Source organism: Podarcis muralis, chromosome 7, assembly GCF_964188315.1.
Source record: "Podarcis muralis chromosome 7, rPodMur119.hap1.1, whole genome shotgun sequence".
Taxonomy (NCBI): domain Eukaryota; kingdom Metazoa; phylum Chordata; class Lepidosauria; order Squamata; family Lacertidae; genus Podarcis; species Podarcis muralis.
This window is the reverse complement of record NC_135661.1, coordinates 88870268-88886530: the sequence shown is the minus strand read 5'-3', so window position 1 is coordinate 88886530 and position 16263 is coordinate 88870268. Positions and strand designations below refer to the sequence as shown.

The 16263-nt window shown below is 49.6% G+C and overlaps 1 protein-coding gene across 4 annotated transcripts in view; it reads right to left on the bottom strand.

Moving 5' to 3' along the window:
- The window catches only part of PAK4 (p21 (RAC1) activated kinase 4), an 83583-nt gene that overhangs the window by 33813 nt on the left and 33507 nt on the right, over positions 1–16263 (bottom strand). Inside the window, exon 1 of one of the 4 annotated variants that reach the window (XM_028741881.2) lies at positions 14203–14552. The exons of the other annotated variants lie outside the window; for them this stretch is intronic. The gene's annotated coding sequence lies outside the window, so the exon portion shown is untranslated. Of the gene's footprint in view, positions 1–14202; positions 14553–16263 lie in introns of those variants that run through there. 4 annotated transcript variants of the gene reach the window in all.

The following is a 16263-nucleotide window of genomic DNA, read 5'->3' as shown; positions in this document are numbered from 1 at the left end:
TAGGGAAAAGAGTATAGCGAAGGCACCTGCCTGTTGTCAACATACCGCATCAGCTCCTACCTCCTTTTAAAAACAGCCTTCCCCAACTTGGTGCCCTCCAGATGGTTTGGACTGCAGCTCCCATCTTCACCAGCCAGCTGGGACCAATGGGAGTCGAGAGTGCAGAACATCAGGAGGACTCCAGGTTGGGAAGACTTGCTGCAGAAGTTTCCTGCTGACAGTGACCAGTGACTATTGTCCTGCTGGCCAGAAGCATTCCCCAGCCCAACACACACACACACACACACAGAGAGAGAGAGAGAGAGAGAGAGAGAGAGAGAGTGTCCCTGTGCGGCTCCACAGCTGTGGAGCAGCCGCTCCCAGTACGGAGTGCAAAAAGGGAAGCCCAGAAGCGAACAGGGAACAATTACTGCAGGAGGATTAAGGGGAGTTTCTTCTTTGGTAGTGGTTACTGATTACTGCAGTGTAGAGCCCGATAAATGCAGTTACTCAAAGAGCAAGGAAGGTAACCTCGCAGTATTGCTGGATTTTACTTCTGTGCCCGTTTTACTTTTAGATCTAACATTACACGTTCTTGCATTTTACGGTTTTAACCTCTGTCCTGTGAGCCGACCAGGGAGCTTTGGCTCTTGGGCAGAACAGAAAGGGAAACATATGCCTACATTTGCAATGGGGACCTTACATGAAGCTGCTGTCCACAAATGCACTAGGCCTGAACTGTCAGATCTCCATGATCCCAAATGGAGGGAGAACTTCCCAGTTCTGCTCACCAAGTACCTCTTGGACGGAGCATGCTCTGGATTAGACATGGGGCCTTCTGCATGCACCAGAACTGGGATGTGGGTCTTGCAACCGGAGTCAAAGGAGCATTCTTAGGCTTTCCTAATACAGTGGTGCCTCGCAAGACGAAATTAATTCGTTCCGCGAGTTTTGTCGTCTTGCGATTTTTTTCGTCTTGCGAAGCACGGTGTCGGGAAAGTTTTGGAAAAGCTTCAAAAATCACCAAAGTCTTCAAAAACCTCAAAAAAGGCTACCACACCGCGTTCTATGAGTTGCTCCTCGAAGTCAAGTCGCAACTGTATTAACGGTGTTAAGAAAAAGGAAAGAAACTTGCAAGACGTTTCCGTCTTGCGAAGCAAGCCCATAGGGAAAATCGTCTTGCGAAGCAGCTCAAAAAACCAAAAACCCTTTCGTCTTGCGAGTTTTTTGTCTTGCGAGGTACCACTGTACTCTAAGCAGCCTAGAGTTGGGGGCGGTGGGGTTGCAGAAGACAACTGCAGGTAACTTCATTTTCCCCCAGAGCTGGGCAACGGAGGGAATATTATTTATTGTATCTGTCAGTCACTTTAAATAAATGGAAAGCCTCAAAGCAGCAAAAGACACAAGCTGACCACAACTCAGCAAATTGCCATTTCTAACGTTTTCTACCTGTCCTTCAAACATAGCCAACACCTCTCTCAGCACCTTGCAATTAAAATAACCTGTTTACATGAATGAGACATGAGCGCCCAGGATCAAAGAGAAATTAGCTAGCATGGTAGTGGTTCGTGTGTTGAACTAGGACATGGTTGTAAAGGTAAAGGTAAAGGGACCCCTGACCGTTAGGTCCAGTCGTGGCCGACTCTGGGGTTGTGGCGCTCATCTCGCTTTATTGGCCGAGGGAGCCGGCGTACAGCTTCCGGGTCATGCGGAACCAGAGCAGCGCACGGAAACGCCGTTTACCTTCCCGCTGGAGTGGTACCTATTTATCTACTTGCACTTTTGACGTGCTTTCAAACTGCTAGGTTGGCAGGAGCAGGGACCGTGCAACGGGAGCTCACCCCGTCGCAGGGATTCGAACCGCCGACCTTCTGATCGGCAAGTCCTAGGCTCTGTGGTTTAACCCACAGCGCCACTCGCATCCCTTGGGACATGGTTGACCAGGGTTCAAATCCCCTGTCGGCCATGAAGCTCTCACCGGGTGACGCTGGGCCGTTCACACTGCCTCTCAGCCTAACCTACCTCACAGGGTTGTTGTGGGGATTAAAGGAGGAGGGCGAGAGCCATGTGCGCCACTCTTGAGCTTTTGGGAGAAGGAAGCGGGATATAAATGCAATGAATAAATAAATAACGATTAGCCACAAACTAAAAATACTAGCTGTGTGCAACCCCCACAATGTTACTTGCCCAGGGGCTTCAGCGAGACCCACCTGGTGCTGCCCATGCCTGCAGCACTCCTCTTGAACCCGTTCACACACACAGAATCTCTGGTCATGTGACCACCATTTGGGCCCAATGAAACTTGCTCTACTGGCCCCCTGTTGACCCAGACAAATGGCAAAGGGAAAACATCGCTTGGGGGCCCCTTTGTACTGTGGGAAAAGCCAGGAAGGAACCACACCACTACCCCTTAAGGAGTGTATTAGCAATTTCACACCATTTGCATGGCGTTCCCCACATTTGCTGTCTAAACAAAGACAGAATTGTATCTGGAAGTGAAAGGAAGCCTTCGGCCACTCCCGCCACAAGATCAACATATGAAGCATGAGGGAGAGAGACAAAGACAAGTCTATTATCTGTTTGCGTGCCCAGCCCACCTCTCTTATAACCCTTCCGCCGCCACATGCTCCCCGATGTTTCTGCGCATCATTCTGGAGGGGTGCCCTAATGTAACAAAGCAATCCAGGATCGGAAAGGGGTGTCCTCCCTTCTCCCGTCCCTCCGGCCCATCCCAGTCGATTGGAAGAGGATCCATGAGGGAATCTGGCCTGCTGGAGCTCCACAGAAGAGCTCTGGGTACGTTTGCCCTCAAGTCCCACCGCTGGCTGACCCCAACAGAGCACAAGACTTGCTTTGGAAACATGCTTATGTGGGTCTTTATGAGAAGAACTAACTAGCACTCAATCCACACCCATGCTTCAGAAACACAGCATTTATTTGCTGCCTTTGTGGAAGGTGGGCTGGTTTCCGTTTCCCGGGCTCTTCTGCCTGCCTGTGCACTAGAAGCAGGGATGGATCTTGCTGGACTACAGTTCCCATAATCCCCGACCACTGGCCATGCTGGCTGGGGCCAATGGAAATCAGAGTTCAGCAACTTTCAGCAAGGCATTTGACAAGGTGCCCCATGATATTCTTGTAAAGAAGCCGGTAAAATGCGGTCTTGACTATGCTACCACTCAGTGGATTTGTAACTGGCTGGCTGACCGAACCCAAAGGGTGCTCATCAATGGTTCCTCTTCATCCTGGAGAAGAGTGACTAGTGGGGTGCCACAGGGTTCTGTCTTGGGCCCGGTCTTATTCAACATCTTTATCAACGACCTGGATGATGGACTCAAGGGCATCCTGATAAAATTTGCAGATGACACCAAACTGGGAGGGGTGGCTAACACCCCAGAGGACAGGATCACACTTCAAAACGACCTTGACAGATTAGAGAACTGGGCCAAAACAAACAAGATGAACTTTAACAGGGAGAAATGTAAAGTATTGCACTTGGGCAAAAAAAATGAGAGGCACAAATACAAGATGGGGGACACCTGGCTTGAGAGCAGTACATGCGAAAAGGGCCTAGGAGTCTTGGTTGACCACAAACTTGACATGAGTCAACAGTGTGACGCGGCAGCTAAAAAAGCCAATGCAATTCTGGGCTGCATCAAGAGGAGTATAGCATCTAGATCAAGGGAAGTAATAGTGCCACTGTATTCTGCTCTGGTCAGACCTCACCTGGAGTACTGTGTCCAGTTCTGGGCACCACAGTTCAAGAAGGACACTGACAAACTGGAACGTGTCCAGAGGAGGGCAACCAAAATGGTCAAAGGTCTGGAAATGATGCCTTATGAGGAACGGCTAAGGGAGCTGGGCATGTTTAGCCTGGAGAAGAGGAGGTTAAGGGGTGATATGATAGCCATGTTCAAATATATAAAAGGATGTCATATAGAGGAGGGAGAAAGGTTGTTTTCTGCTGCTCCAGAGAAGCGGACACGGAGCAATGGATCCAAACTACAAGAAAGAAGATTCCACCTAAACATTAGGAAGAACTTCCTGACAGTAAGAGCTGTTCGACAGTGGAATTTGCTGCCAAGGAGTGTGGTGGAGTCTCCTTCTTTGGAGGTCTTTAAGCGGAGGCTTGACAACCATATGTCAGGAGTGCTCTGATGGTGTTTCCTGCTTGGCAGGGGGTTGGACTCGATGGCCCTTGTGGTCTCTTCCAACTCTATGATTCTATGATTCTATTCTATGATTCTATGAACATGTGAACAGCTGTGATTCCTGCACTGCAGGGGGTTGGACTAGATGGCTCTTGGGGTACCCTTCCAACCCTACAAATCTATCATTCTAGAGCTGATCTTGTTTACAGCACTATTGCAAAGGAGCACTGTTTTCCTCTTCAGTCCGCCTTGAGGAGGCATAGGCAAACTCAGCCCTCCAGATGTTTTGGGACTACAACTCCCATCATCCCTGACCACTGGTCCTGTTAGCTAGGGATGATGGGAGTTGTAGTCCCAAAACAGCTGGAGGGCCGAGTTTGCCTGTGCCTGATCTTGAGCATATTCTTCCCTTTGAAGTGGAGGCGCCCAGTGTCATGGCGATGTCAGGTGACTGGCAGGTGGACAGACCCACCCACATATCAAAAGTGGGTCTGGGTTAGGGGAAGATCAGGATCCACCCTGTAGCCCAGGTTTCCCTATGTGATTTAAGATTAAAGTTCCAGGCAAAATCAGATCCCTCCACTCTCCACTTTTGGAGGAGCCCAGCCCTCATAGGAATTCCACAAAAGGAGCAGGAGAGAATCGTATCAGAAATGCCCGGAGGCTGATGAAAATGTAGATTGCCAGAGCCTGGGAAGAGGACAGCAAGACACCCAGGCAACGGCCAGTGTGAAGGAAAATTCCTCCTGACTCCAGGTGCTGATGGGTCAGAAAATGCAATAAACTACATTATAAAATGGATTTGTTTTAAAAAAAAAAGATTAACCAAAAGAAATGCAATAATATTTTCGGTCTCCAGGTGATGCTGGAAATATCCCAATCACTGAATTCCTTTGACACATTCAGTGTGCTTTGCAATCCTGATGAGATTTACCCCAGCATTGACTCTGAAGTTCCATTCATTAAAAGGGGAGAAATTCTTCAAGTTTTCCACCAAAAGAAGGAGACACACAGTTTCTACTGCAGAAAAAGTAGGCTGGAATTAAAACCATTAATGGGGATGACGGGAGAAGGAGCAAAAGTCTAACCACCACTGAAAAAGTTGATTCTGGAAACTGGGATGTAGTATATCTCTTGCTCAGACAGACAAGATTGCCATGGGTAGAGCGTGGGCTAGAATACCATTTTCATTTTTGTCTATAGTCAAGCCATATACAGTGGTACCTCGGGTTACATACGCTTCAGGTTACAGACGCTTCAGGTTACAGACTCCGCTAACCCAGAAATAGTGCTTCAGGTTAGGAACTTTGCTTCAGGATGAGAACAGAAATCGTGCTCCAGCGGCGCGGCAGCAGCAGGAGGCCCCATTAGCTAAAGTGGTGCTTCAGGTTAAGAACAGTTTCAGGTTAAGAACGGACCTCCAGAACGAATTAAGTACTTAACCCGAGGTACCACTGTATAAATTTTATGTTCTTAACCTGAAACTGCTGTCGCTGAGCCGCTGGAGCACGATTTCTGTTCTCATCCTGAAGCAAAGTTCTTAACCCGAGGTACTATTTCTCGGTTAGCGGCGTCTGTAACCTGAAGTGCATGTAACCCGAGGTACCACTGTAAATAAATGCTCAGTGAGGTCCTTCCTATTTTTGATTCAAATGAAGAAGCAAGTCTGGTCAGAAAAAGGCAGCTAGAGGATTCCCTATTGAAAAGGTAGCTGCTGTTGTTGCATTTCTATCCCACCTTTTTCTCCTTGGAGCTAGAGTACTTCTGCCATTACAGTGGTACCTCGGTTTACGAATTTAATCCACTCCGGAAGTCCATTCTTAAACCAAAACCGTTCTTAAACCAAGGTGCGCTTTCCCTAATGAGGCCTTCCGCCACCGGTGTCCTTCCACCGTGCGGATTCCGTTCTTAGACCGAGGTAAAGTTTGCAAACCGGGACACTGCTTCCAGTTCATAAACCGAATCGTTCGTAAACAGGACTGTTCTTAAACCGAGCTACCACTGTACTTGGTGCCTGGTGAATATGGGTTAGCCAATAGCGATCCTCCCAGAACATAAGGTAAAAATAATTAATTTGGAATATTTTTACTCCGCCTCACTCATCTTACTTGTTGCATTTTATTATTCTTTGACTTAAAGAGATATTTTTGACATACTGTAAAACAATTTTCTTGCTGTGCAATGAGAACATATTGTTGTTGTTGGCATCTGTCTGTCTTGAGAGACAACGGAGTGCGCCTCTGGGGGTGAAGTCAAACTGCTGCGTTAGCAGCACTGAAATGACTTCCCCAGGGTGCAAGCCTGGGCAGTGTGTCTGGAGGTCTTGGCCTGCCCAGATGACAAGACCCCCCCCCCAGCCTCGCTCATGGGGTCCAAAGGAAAGCAGAGCAGTGCGTTTGGCACCAGTTTGGCTGCAGGAGTTGCCGGAATGAGGAGTACAAGGCGCCATTCCAACTATCTTTTGAGGAAATCCAGCAAAATGTTAACACTACACAGCAGGGACAAAAAGACTTCATTAAATGGTCAAACAAAAATCTCCCCTTTCCAGGTTTTGCACCCTCTCGAAAAGGGCCCACCTCACTGGGGAGGTCAATCTGCAGCCTCAACTCAATTACAGTGGTACCTCAGGTTAAGAACTTAATTCGTTCTGGAGGTCCGTTCTTAACCTGAAGCTGTTCTTAACCTGAAGCACCACTTTAGCTAATGGGGCCTCCTGCTGCTGCTGCGCCGCCAGAGCACGATTTCTGTTCTCATCCTGAAGCAAAGTTCTTAAGCCGAGGTACTATTTCTGGGTTAGCGGAGTCTGTAACCTGAAGCGTCTGTAACCTGAAGCGTCTGTAACCTGAGGTACCACTGCACAACCCCCGTTGCATGTAAAGCCATAAGTATCAGCAGCCATTCGATCCCCCCTTGCTAAGGAGGAAGCCATGCAAACTGTACGGAAGTGAAGAACTTTAACTCCCAGAATAACTTCAGCAGCAATCTTCATGGCTTAGCAGTTTTTAATGGGATGCACATAGCCGAATTCCAATACATTTAAGCAACTAAAGAGCGATTGGCACCCAGTTTCCAGAGATTGGGGGGGAGGAGGGAGGTTAAGTTCAGAGCTAAGGCTTTTTTTCACTTTTGCCACCTCTGCAAAGGGACCTACATGTTTGCTGAAGGAGAGGAGAAGGTTAAATTACTCTCCAAGGCCCTACCCCCCCCCCCACTAGCCACATCCACCAACCTTAACCTAGGTCAAATTCCCTTTATCTCCCTGCCTTGTTTAATTAGTCAGCCATAAACCAACACTTTTTCACGGCCCTGGATAAGCAGAGGAGCAGAGCAAGCACGCCTACGTCCACTAGCACACACCAGCACACACCCAGCAGTTAAGATCTTGCCACTGGCTGAAAATATAACCACCACCTAAAAAAAAAAAAAAAAAAATCAGACAGAGAGAGGGAAACTGGAAGAGACTGACAAAACTAGTTTCTTCGGGATCAGATATAAACTGGTTCTGTGGTGCAGCTTTTTAAAAAGAAGTTGGAACACTGTGTATTTGTACGGCTGAGTTACAACAACAGCGTCAACACACAGGCATTGTGCGAAAAGGAGTCTAAGACCATCTGCGGAGATAAACCCCTGCTGGGCATGCAACCATGATGTTTTAGAAACATTTGCGGGCCCCTGAAATTAACATGTTCGCAACACCTATGGGAACTGCTTTAGAGCAAGGAGGAACACGGGCCCACCTGGGTCAGTACAGTGGTACCTCACAAGACGAATGCCTCGCAAGACAAAAAACTCGCTAGACGAAAGGTTTTTCCATTTGCGAGTTGCCTCGCAAGACGAATTTCCCTATGGGCTTGCTTCGCAAGACGAAAACGTCTCGCGACTTTGTTTCCTTTGTCTAAATAATAATTCGCAAGACGAAAAATTCGCTAGACGACAAAACTTGCGGAACGAATTAATTTCGTCTTGCGGGGCACCACTGTACTGCCTTGTCTACAAGAAGCAGAAGTGGCTTTCCAGGGATCAGGTGGGATCTTCCACAGTTCTATGGAGACTGATTATGGGACCTTCCACACACAAAGCATATAGCAGGGGTCAGCAAACTTTTTCAGCAGGGGGCCGGTCAACTGTCCCTCAGACCTTGTGAGGGGCTTGTGTTATTTTGGGGGGAAAACAAAAAATGAACAAATTCCTATGCCCCACAAATAACCCAGAGATGCATTTTTAATAAAAGGACACATTCTACTCATGTAAAAACACACTGATTCCCGGACCGTCCGTGGGCCAGATTTAGAAGGTGATCCGGCCGGATCTGGCCCCTAGTTTGCCTACCCATGGCATATAGTCTACCCCTAGAGATGCAAAAACTCTTCTGGAATGAGTGAAATGCTATTAGTAGTAGTAGTAGTAGTAGTAGTAGTAGTAGTATACTGTCCTATACCCGCAGGTGTCAGGGTGGTTCACAAGATAAAATCACAATATAAAAACACAAAATACAAAATCAAGATAAAAACAAAAAGGGCATTGGACGTCAATTAGCCAAAGGCCTGGTTAATGAGGAACATTTTTGCCTGGTAAACAAGGTTTTACTCATTGAAAAAAAACTGTGTTGCCCAAAGACTTTTATGCAAGACTCTACAGCATCAGCATGCAAATTTCTGTGTCTACTATGGAAACATAAATGAACTTCAAGATGCATTTCTAGATCCAGAGATGCTGCCATGTTCACAAGGAAAAAAATGCCACAATTGTTATATTAATAAATAGCCACAAGAAATGAATACAGTGCTTGCTTTTTAACCATTTATACTTTGAATTGATTCAGGCACGAGCATCTGAAAAGAACTGTAAAGGTAAAGAGACCCCTGACCGTTAGGTCCAGTCGTGGCCGACTCTGGGGTTTTGGCGCTCATCTCGCTTTACTGGCCAAGGGAGCCGGCGTACAGCTTCCAGGTCATGTGGCCAGCATGACTAAGCTGCTTCTGGCGAACCAGAGCAGCGCACGGAAACAGCGTTTAGCTTCCCGCCGGAGCGGTACCTATTTATCTACTTGCACTCTGACGTGCTTTCGAACTGCTAGGTTGGCAGGAGCAGGGACAGAGCAACGGGAGCTCACCCCGTCGTGGGGAATCAAACCGCCGACCTTCTGATCGGCAAGCCCTAGGCTTGGTGGTTTAACCCACAGCACCACCCGCGTCCCGTTTGAAAAGAACTGTAGTAGATCTCAATTCACTTTTGACCCCCCTCCATCTGAAATGCTATGCCTGGTCTTGCACTGAATGTAGTATCGCCACCCTAAGTTTGGCTGATGAAATATGATGTTTACAGCCCATGAAACTTGAGTTCTTTGAATGGTTTAGATGTGGCACTGGAGGACAGAAGTGTGCAGTGCCTTTAACAGATATGAAGCAGGCAGAAATTAAACAGGGCAAGCCTTTTCTAGTATGAAACAATTATAGGGAAAGTTTCACTGGCTGGCATTCTGTCGAGTTGTGTGACTCCATATTTATTTTGGGGCACTCCACCCCACCTGCAAACGAGGGTACAAAATTGCACATGACATAAAGTCTTCTTTAGCGAGCACAACAGAGGGCCCAATCCACATAAAGTATGTGCCCCCCCCCCAAATCCTGTTGGCAGCCCAGTGAAAGGGGAAGCTTCAGTTACTGGGTTGCTGTTGGTCAGGTTTCCACAGTAAAGCCTAAGGCAACAATGGGTTTTCCAAAAAAATCTGAAATATACCGTATTTTTCGGACTATTGGACGCACCGGTCCATAGGACGCACCTAGATTTGGGGGGGGGGAAATAAAGGCAAAAAAAATTATTCCCCCCCCCGCCAGGCGCGGGGCTGGGGCGGGGAAGCCCGAGCTTCCCCCTCCCCCAGAACGGGACCCAGAGCCATGCCGAAGCTGCGCGCAGCTTTGGCATCGCTCTGGGAGCTTGCGGGGCTGGGGGAGGAGGAAGCCTTCCGCCAGCCTCCAAACCATGTCGGGAGACAGCGGGATGGCGCGCTGCGCCTCTCCCGCTGTCCCCCGAGTTTGCGGGGCTGGGCCAGCCTTCTAACCAAGTCGGGGGACAGCGGGAAGGGCGCGCTGCGCCCCTGCCGCTGTCTCCCGAGTTTGCGGGGCTGGCGACGGGGAGGAGCAGGCTTCTCCCCCCGCCAGCCTTCTAGACAAGTCGGGGGACAGCGGGAAGGGCGCGCTGCGCCTCTCCCGCTGTCCCCCGAGCTTGTGGGGCTGGCGGTGGGGCTCTCCTGAAGCCTGGAGGTTGTGGGGCTGGTGGGGGGGAGAAGCAGGCTTGCTTCTCCCACCCCCAGCCTCCAGATCAGGTCGGGGAATAGCGGGATGGCGGAGCGCCGCCATCCCGCTATTCCCCGACCTGATCTGGAGGTTGTGGGGCTGGGGGGGGGGGAGAAGCAGGCTTGCTCCTCCCACCCCCAGCCTCCAGATCAGGTCGGGGAATAGCGGGATGGCGGAGCGCCGCCATCCCGCTATTCCCCGACCTGATCTGGAGGTTGTGGGGCTGGGGGGGGGAGAAGCAGGCTTGCTCCTCCCACCCCCAGCCTCCAGATCAGGTCGGGGAATAGCGGGATGGCGGAGCGCCGCCATCCCGCTATTCCACGACCTGATCTGGAGGTTGTGGGGCTGGGGGGGGGAGAAGCAGGCTTGCTTCTCCCCCCGCCAGCCTCCAGATCAGGTCGGGGAATAGCGGGGTGGCGGCTCTGCGCCTCCCCGCTGTCCCCAGCTTTTGGGTGCAGGCTGCTGCCCGCAAGCCTTGCGAGCCCGCGGGACATCCCGCCGGGCTTGCAAGACTTGGGATAGCTTCCTGAAGCCTGGAGAGCGAGAGGGGTCGGTGCGCACGGACCCCTCTCGCTCTCCAGGCTTCAGCAAAAGCCTGCATTCGCACCATAGGACGCACACACATTTCCCCTTCATTTTTGGAGGGGAAAAAGTGCGTCCTATAGTGCGAAAAATACGGTAAAAATTGATGGAAAGAATTCTTGGGCAAATCTGCATAGGGTAATTCTCCAATGCCCTATAGCAGTGGTTCCCAGTTGGTGGTCTGTGAACCCCAGAGGGTCTGCGTAACCCACCCAGGGGGGTCCATTCACATAACAAATACCACAATAGAGATATCAACATTTTCAGGGGGTCCATGGCTTGGCTTTTCAAAAACAGGGGGTTTACAGTACTTAGCTAACTGGGAACCACTGCCCGATAGTTATCTAATTCAGCATGCTTATTCTCCTTGCAATTCTTTAAAAAAAAAAAAAAAGAGGCTACAAATTTAAAAACTGTTAAGCTTGCCATTTGGCATTCCATCATTGCTAATTATTTTATGAAATGGAAATTCTCCCACAGAAACCTTTCTGCTCCGCATCCCTGGGTGCAGGCACCAGACAACCAGAGAGCAGAGAGCTCTCTTGCACCTGCCTTCCGCTTGCAGCCTGAGGAGTTCACTAGCTGTTCCACTCCCAGCACAAGTCTCTTCTTCCACAGTGAAGTGACTTTGTGCAGCTGTAATGCTATGCCACCCCAAAGTGGCAGCAGCGTGCAAAATTCTCAGGGCAGTTCAATGCAGTGGACAAAATGGTACAAGGCTCGGCTCTAGCTTCTGAGCACATTCCTGCTATCCAAGCCCCACACCTATCTCCAGCTGAAGCGCAGCAAATACAAGAACACGAGTCACTGTAGTCCATGCACAGGTAACCTCGAGGCTAGAATACGGCAATGTGCTCCATGTGGGGCTGCCCTAGGGTCTGGTTTGGAAACTCCAACTGGTGTTCTCTGAGGCCAAACTGCTGATGGGGACACCAGGTCGGGAACATGTGGTCATTAAAGCATCTGCACTGTCTGCCCATCTACTACAAGGCCAGGTTGAAGGTTCTTGTATCCTGTAATCTGCAAAGCTGTTAACAACTTAGGTCCTGGGTATGTCAGGGTGCGCCCGAACCCTTATATCCCAGCTCAATCACAAAGGCCATCTGCAGGAACCACCAGCCATCTCCCCAGCCACTCTGGGTGGCTTACAGCACATAAAAAAATCATAAAACATCAGACATTAAAAATGTCCCAATACAGGGCTGCCTTCAGATGTCTTCTAAAAGTCAGATAGTTGTTTCCTCCTTGACATCTAATGGGAGGGCGTTCCACAGGGCAGGCACCACCACCGAGAAGGCCCTCTGCCTGGTTCCCTGCAACCTCACTTCTTACAGGGAGGGAATTGCCAGAAGGCCTTCAGCGCTGGAGCTCAGTGTCCAGGTTGAAGATGAGGGTGGAAATGCTAACCTTCAGGTATACTGGGCCAAGGCCACTTAGGGCTTTAAAGGTCAGCACCAACATTTTTCATTGTGCTCGGAAATGTACTGGGTACGTAACAATGAACAGGTGCCAAACGCAAATACAGTATTAGGTAAGCTTGGATGTTTCAACATGTTTAGATTTGTTTAGTAAACACAAGTAAAACAAACATGCTAAATTAGATCACATATGGGCACCAGGAAAAAATTCCAATAAAAAATTCCCAGAAAACCCACAGCTACCAAGCATCCGCAGGCAGCTGCCTACCGGAAAGGGCCTGCACCCTGCTCAGCCAGTCGCCTGCTTTTGGGCTCAATAGTGGAATTTTCATTCTTAGCAGAGGCCTATTCAAGAGCAGCAGCATTTATGCACCACACTGCTGCAGGCAAAGCATGGGGGGAAGGGAGAACGAAAGAGAACGCTCAGCCCTTGGTAGGCAGGGAACGAAAGCTGCAAATTGCATAGAAATAGCTGCATGCAACAATTCTCATCTTGAGGTCTGCAAAGCCAGGACTGTGCTATGAGCCTTGGGAATGCCTCTCCTAGTGTGGAACCCAAAAACCTGGAGCCAGGGATCCCCACTTTCTTAGGAACTCTCTCTGCCGAAGCTGAAGGGGGGTTATTGCTACTACAAACATGCGTGAACCTCCAAAGCCCCCTGTGGTCCCCAATTTCTCTCTCTCCCATCCCTCTTCTTGCTACATCCTCTCACCTAAGACATTCAGGAGTCCAGCCTCACCACTCCAGGGCACCTGAAGGTCTACTTTTCCTTTGGCTGCCCCTGATGCCACAAGCTCCCTCACAGAATACCTCCCCATTGCTTCCCCGATTCCTCAAGACCCACCTTTTGCACGAAGCTCTTGGCAGAACCCCTCCATCTCCACACCCCACAGTAACTAGACTTATCTACATAGAACTGAAATAAACGTACACGCTCCCTTCTGGCCCCAACTCCATTCCCCCCCCCTTTCTCCATTTAATTGTAAACTCCTTGGAGCAACCACACACTTGAGTTTTGCGATGCTGATAAATTGAGTCTGGTCATGAGCAAACTGGGCCAGGGGATAGGTTTATACCCAAAGGCACTTTGAAGTTTGCATTATTATTCTTGGGGCCTTTAATCCCCACAGCCCTTTCCTAGGCCCACAGGCTTAGAGGTACAGTTCACCAACTCTTATCACGAAGCCTCACCCATTTGGCCACTGCCTCCCCAGCCTTACAGGCCGCAGTCGACTGGGCGGCGCAGACATCCAACTCAAGATTATTTGACCGTGAATGTAGACTACATTTTGACTGTCAACTGCTGCTCCTGCCCTTCCCTGCCCTCAACCTCTAGGCAACCATTTCAGAAATGGGTGGGCAACTCTGTTGTTAAACATGCAATAAGCCATTTCACACACACACACACACACACACAGAGAGAGAGAGAGAGAGAGAGAGAGAGAGAGGAGTAAACCTGCAACACAAGATTTCCATTCTAAAAAGTTTTCTCCCGAAGCTTTTTTGCAAAAGAGAAAATTCCGCACAAAACTGAAGTTAAATGCACAAAGAGCGAGCCCACCCTGAGAATAGAGCCTCTCCCTTTTCGCCGCTGTGTGTGAATTGAGCAGCTTCCACCAGAAGCCAATGCCCTGCTTGAACACACTGTTTTTTTTTGGGGGGGGGGTGAGGGGAGAGCCTGGCGTCCCCCTCGCTCGCCCAGCATGGACAGGGATCCCACCCTTCCTGAAAGCGCCCCGTGGGGGGAGGGGGAGCAACTGGCCAGCAAGTTCACTTACCTCCACCATCGCTGTACTTCCTGAAAAGTCAGCCGCAGGGTGCTGGAGAGGAATAAATCACACGGCAGAGGAGAGGGTGGGCGGATAGGTGGGGGGGGGGGGAGAACGATTCTCCTCTGGAAGAGGAGATTGGGTTTTTCTTCTCTGCCCAGGAGAGGAGAGTCAGTTGGTTTCCCTGACTAGGAGACACTTGATCCGGGCAGGGACGCGCACACTCCTTCTTTGCTCCCTGGGCTGCTACACACAAGTTTCCTGACGTTGCAAGGCCACAAGCTCCACCCCTCCCTTCCCAGCACTCTGAACTGGGTGAAAGGAGGGGAAAGGCAGCAACACTGCCCTCACTGGAGGAGGGAGGCAGCGACACCCAAAGAGGAAGAAGAGGAAGATGTGAAAAGGCAAAGGAAACTCTGGGGCTGGGCCTGGTGCCGTTTCGGGCCTCTGGGTGCATTCAAAGGGAAGGGGCCAAGATTATTTGTGGGGAAGGGTCCCCCTTAACAGCAGAATCATTTGTAAAATGAGCTCCGAAAGCCTATTGGTTTTAAGGGCGTGGGGTGGTGACCCAGGAAGGGAAATATGAAGAGAAAACACTCTGTACATGCTCAGAAGTAAACATAATAATAATAATAATAATAATACAGTGGTACCTCAGGTTACATATGCTTCAGGTCACAGACGCTTCACCTTACAGACTCCGCTAACCCAGAAATAGTACCTTGGGTTAAGAACTTTGCTTCAGGATGAGAACAGAAATCGCGTGGCGGCGGCAGCGGGAGACCCCATTAGCTAAAGTGGTTCTTCAGGTTAAGAACAGTTTCAGGTTAAGAAAGGACCTCCCGAACGAATTAAGTTCTTAACCCGAGGCACCATTGTAATAATAATTTATTAGTTGTACCCCACCCATCTGGCTGGGCCTCCCCAGCCACTCTGGGTGGCCACCAACAAAGCATTAAAATACAGTAGTCTGTTAAACATTAAAAGCTTCCCTAAACAGGGCTGCCTTCAGATGTCTTCTAAAAGTCTGGTAGTTGTCTTTCTCTTTGACATCTTGTGGGAGGGTGTTCCACAGGGTGGGCGCTACCACTGAGAAGGCCCTCTGCCTGGTTCCCTGTAACTTGGCTTCTCACAGGGAGGGAACCGCCAAAAGGCCCTCAGTGCTGGACCTCAGTGTCCAGGCAGAACAATGGGGGTGGAGACGCTCCTTCAGGTATACTACAAGTACAAACTTTAAGATTTAGGGCATAAAGTCGCTTTCAGTTCAGAGACTAATGAATAAAAATGATGTGCCCAGAGCCCAACCCCAACATTTGGGTCTAGCGCAATGGAACGCCAGTGAGGTTTGACTCAGATTAGGCTCCGTCGCAGAGTGGAAAAGGTGGGTGCCCTCACACCCAAGGCTTTGAGACTGGGATGTGCAGATGTGCAAACAGGAAATGCAGATGTGCAAATCATAGAGTTGGAAGAGACCCCAAGGGCCATCGAGTCCAACCCCCTGCCAAGCAGGAAACACCATCAGAACACTCCTGACATATGGTTGTCAAGCCTCTGCTTAAAGACCTCCAAAGAAGGAGACTCCACCACACTCCTTGGCAGCAAATTCCACTGTCAAACAGCTCTTACTGTCAGGAAGTTCTTCCGAATGTTTAGGTGGAATCTTCTTTCTTGTAGTTTGGATCCATTGCTCCGTGTCCGCTTCTCTGGAGCAGCAGAGACCAACCTTTCTCCCTCCTCTATATGACATCCTTTTATATGGCAGAGCCTTTTAAATGGCAGAGCCGTTCCCAAACGACACACTCTGGCTCAGTCTTTCTCCCCATCTCACCCCTTACTTGAAAGGTTAAAATGCCGTTCACTGGACTGAGCACACATTTCACATTCAATGCCCGTTACCAAACAAGGTGGGAAAGACACAGCTATCTAGAAAATCACCTGTCCTCATCAATTGCCTCATCGATAACCCCTAGATCAGTGTTTCCCAACCTTGTGCCTCCAGATGTTTTTGGCCTACAACTCCCATCATCCCTGACTAGCAAGACCAGTGGCAATGCCTCCAGATGTTTTTGG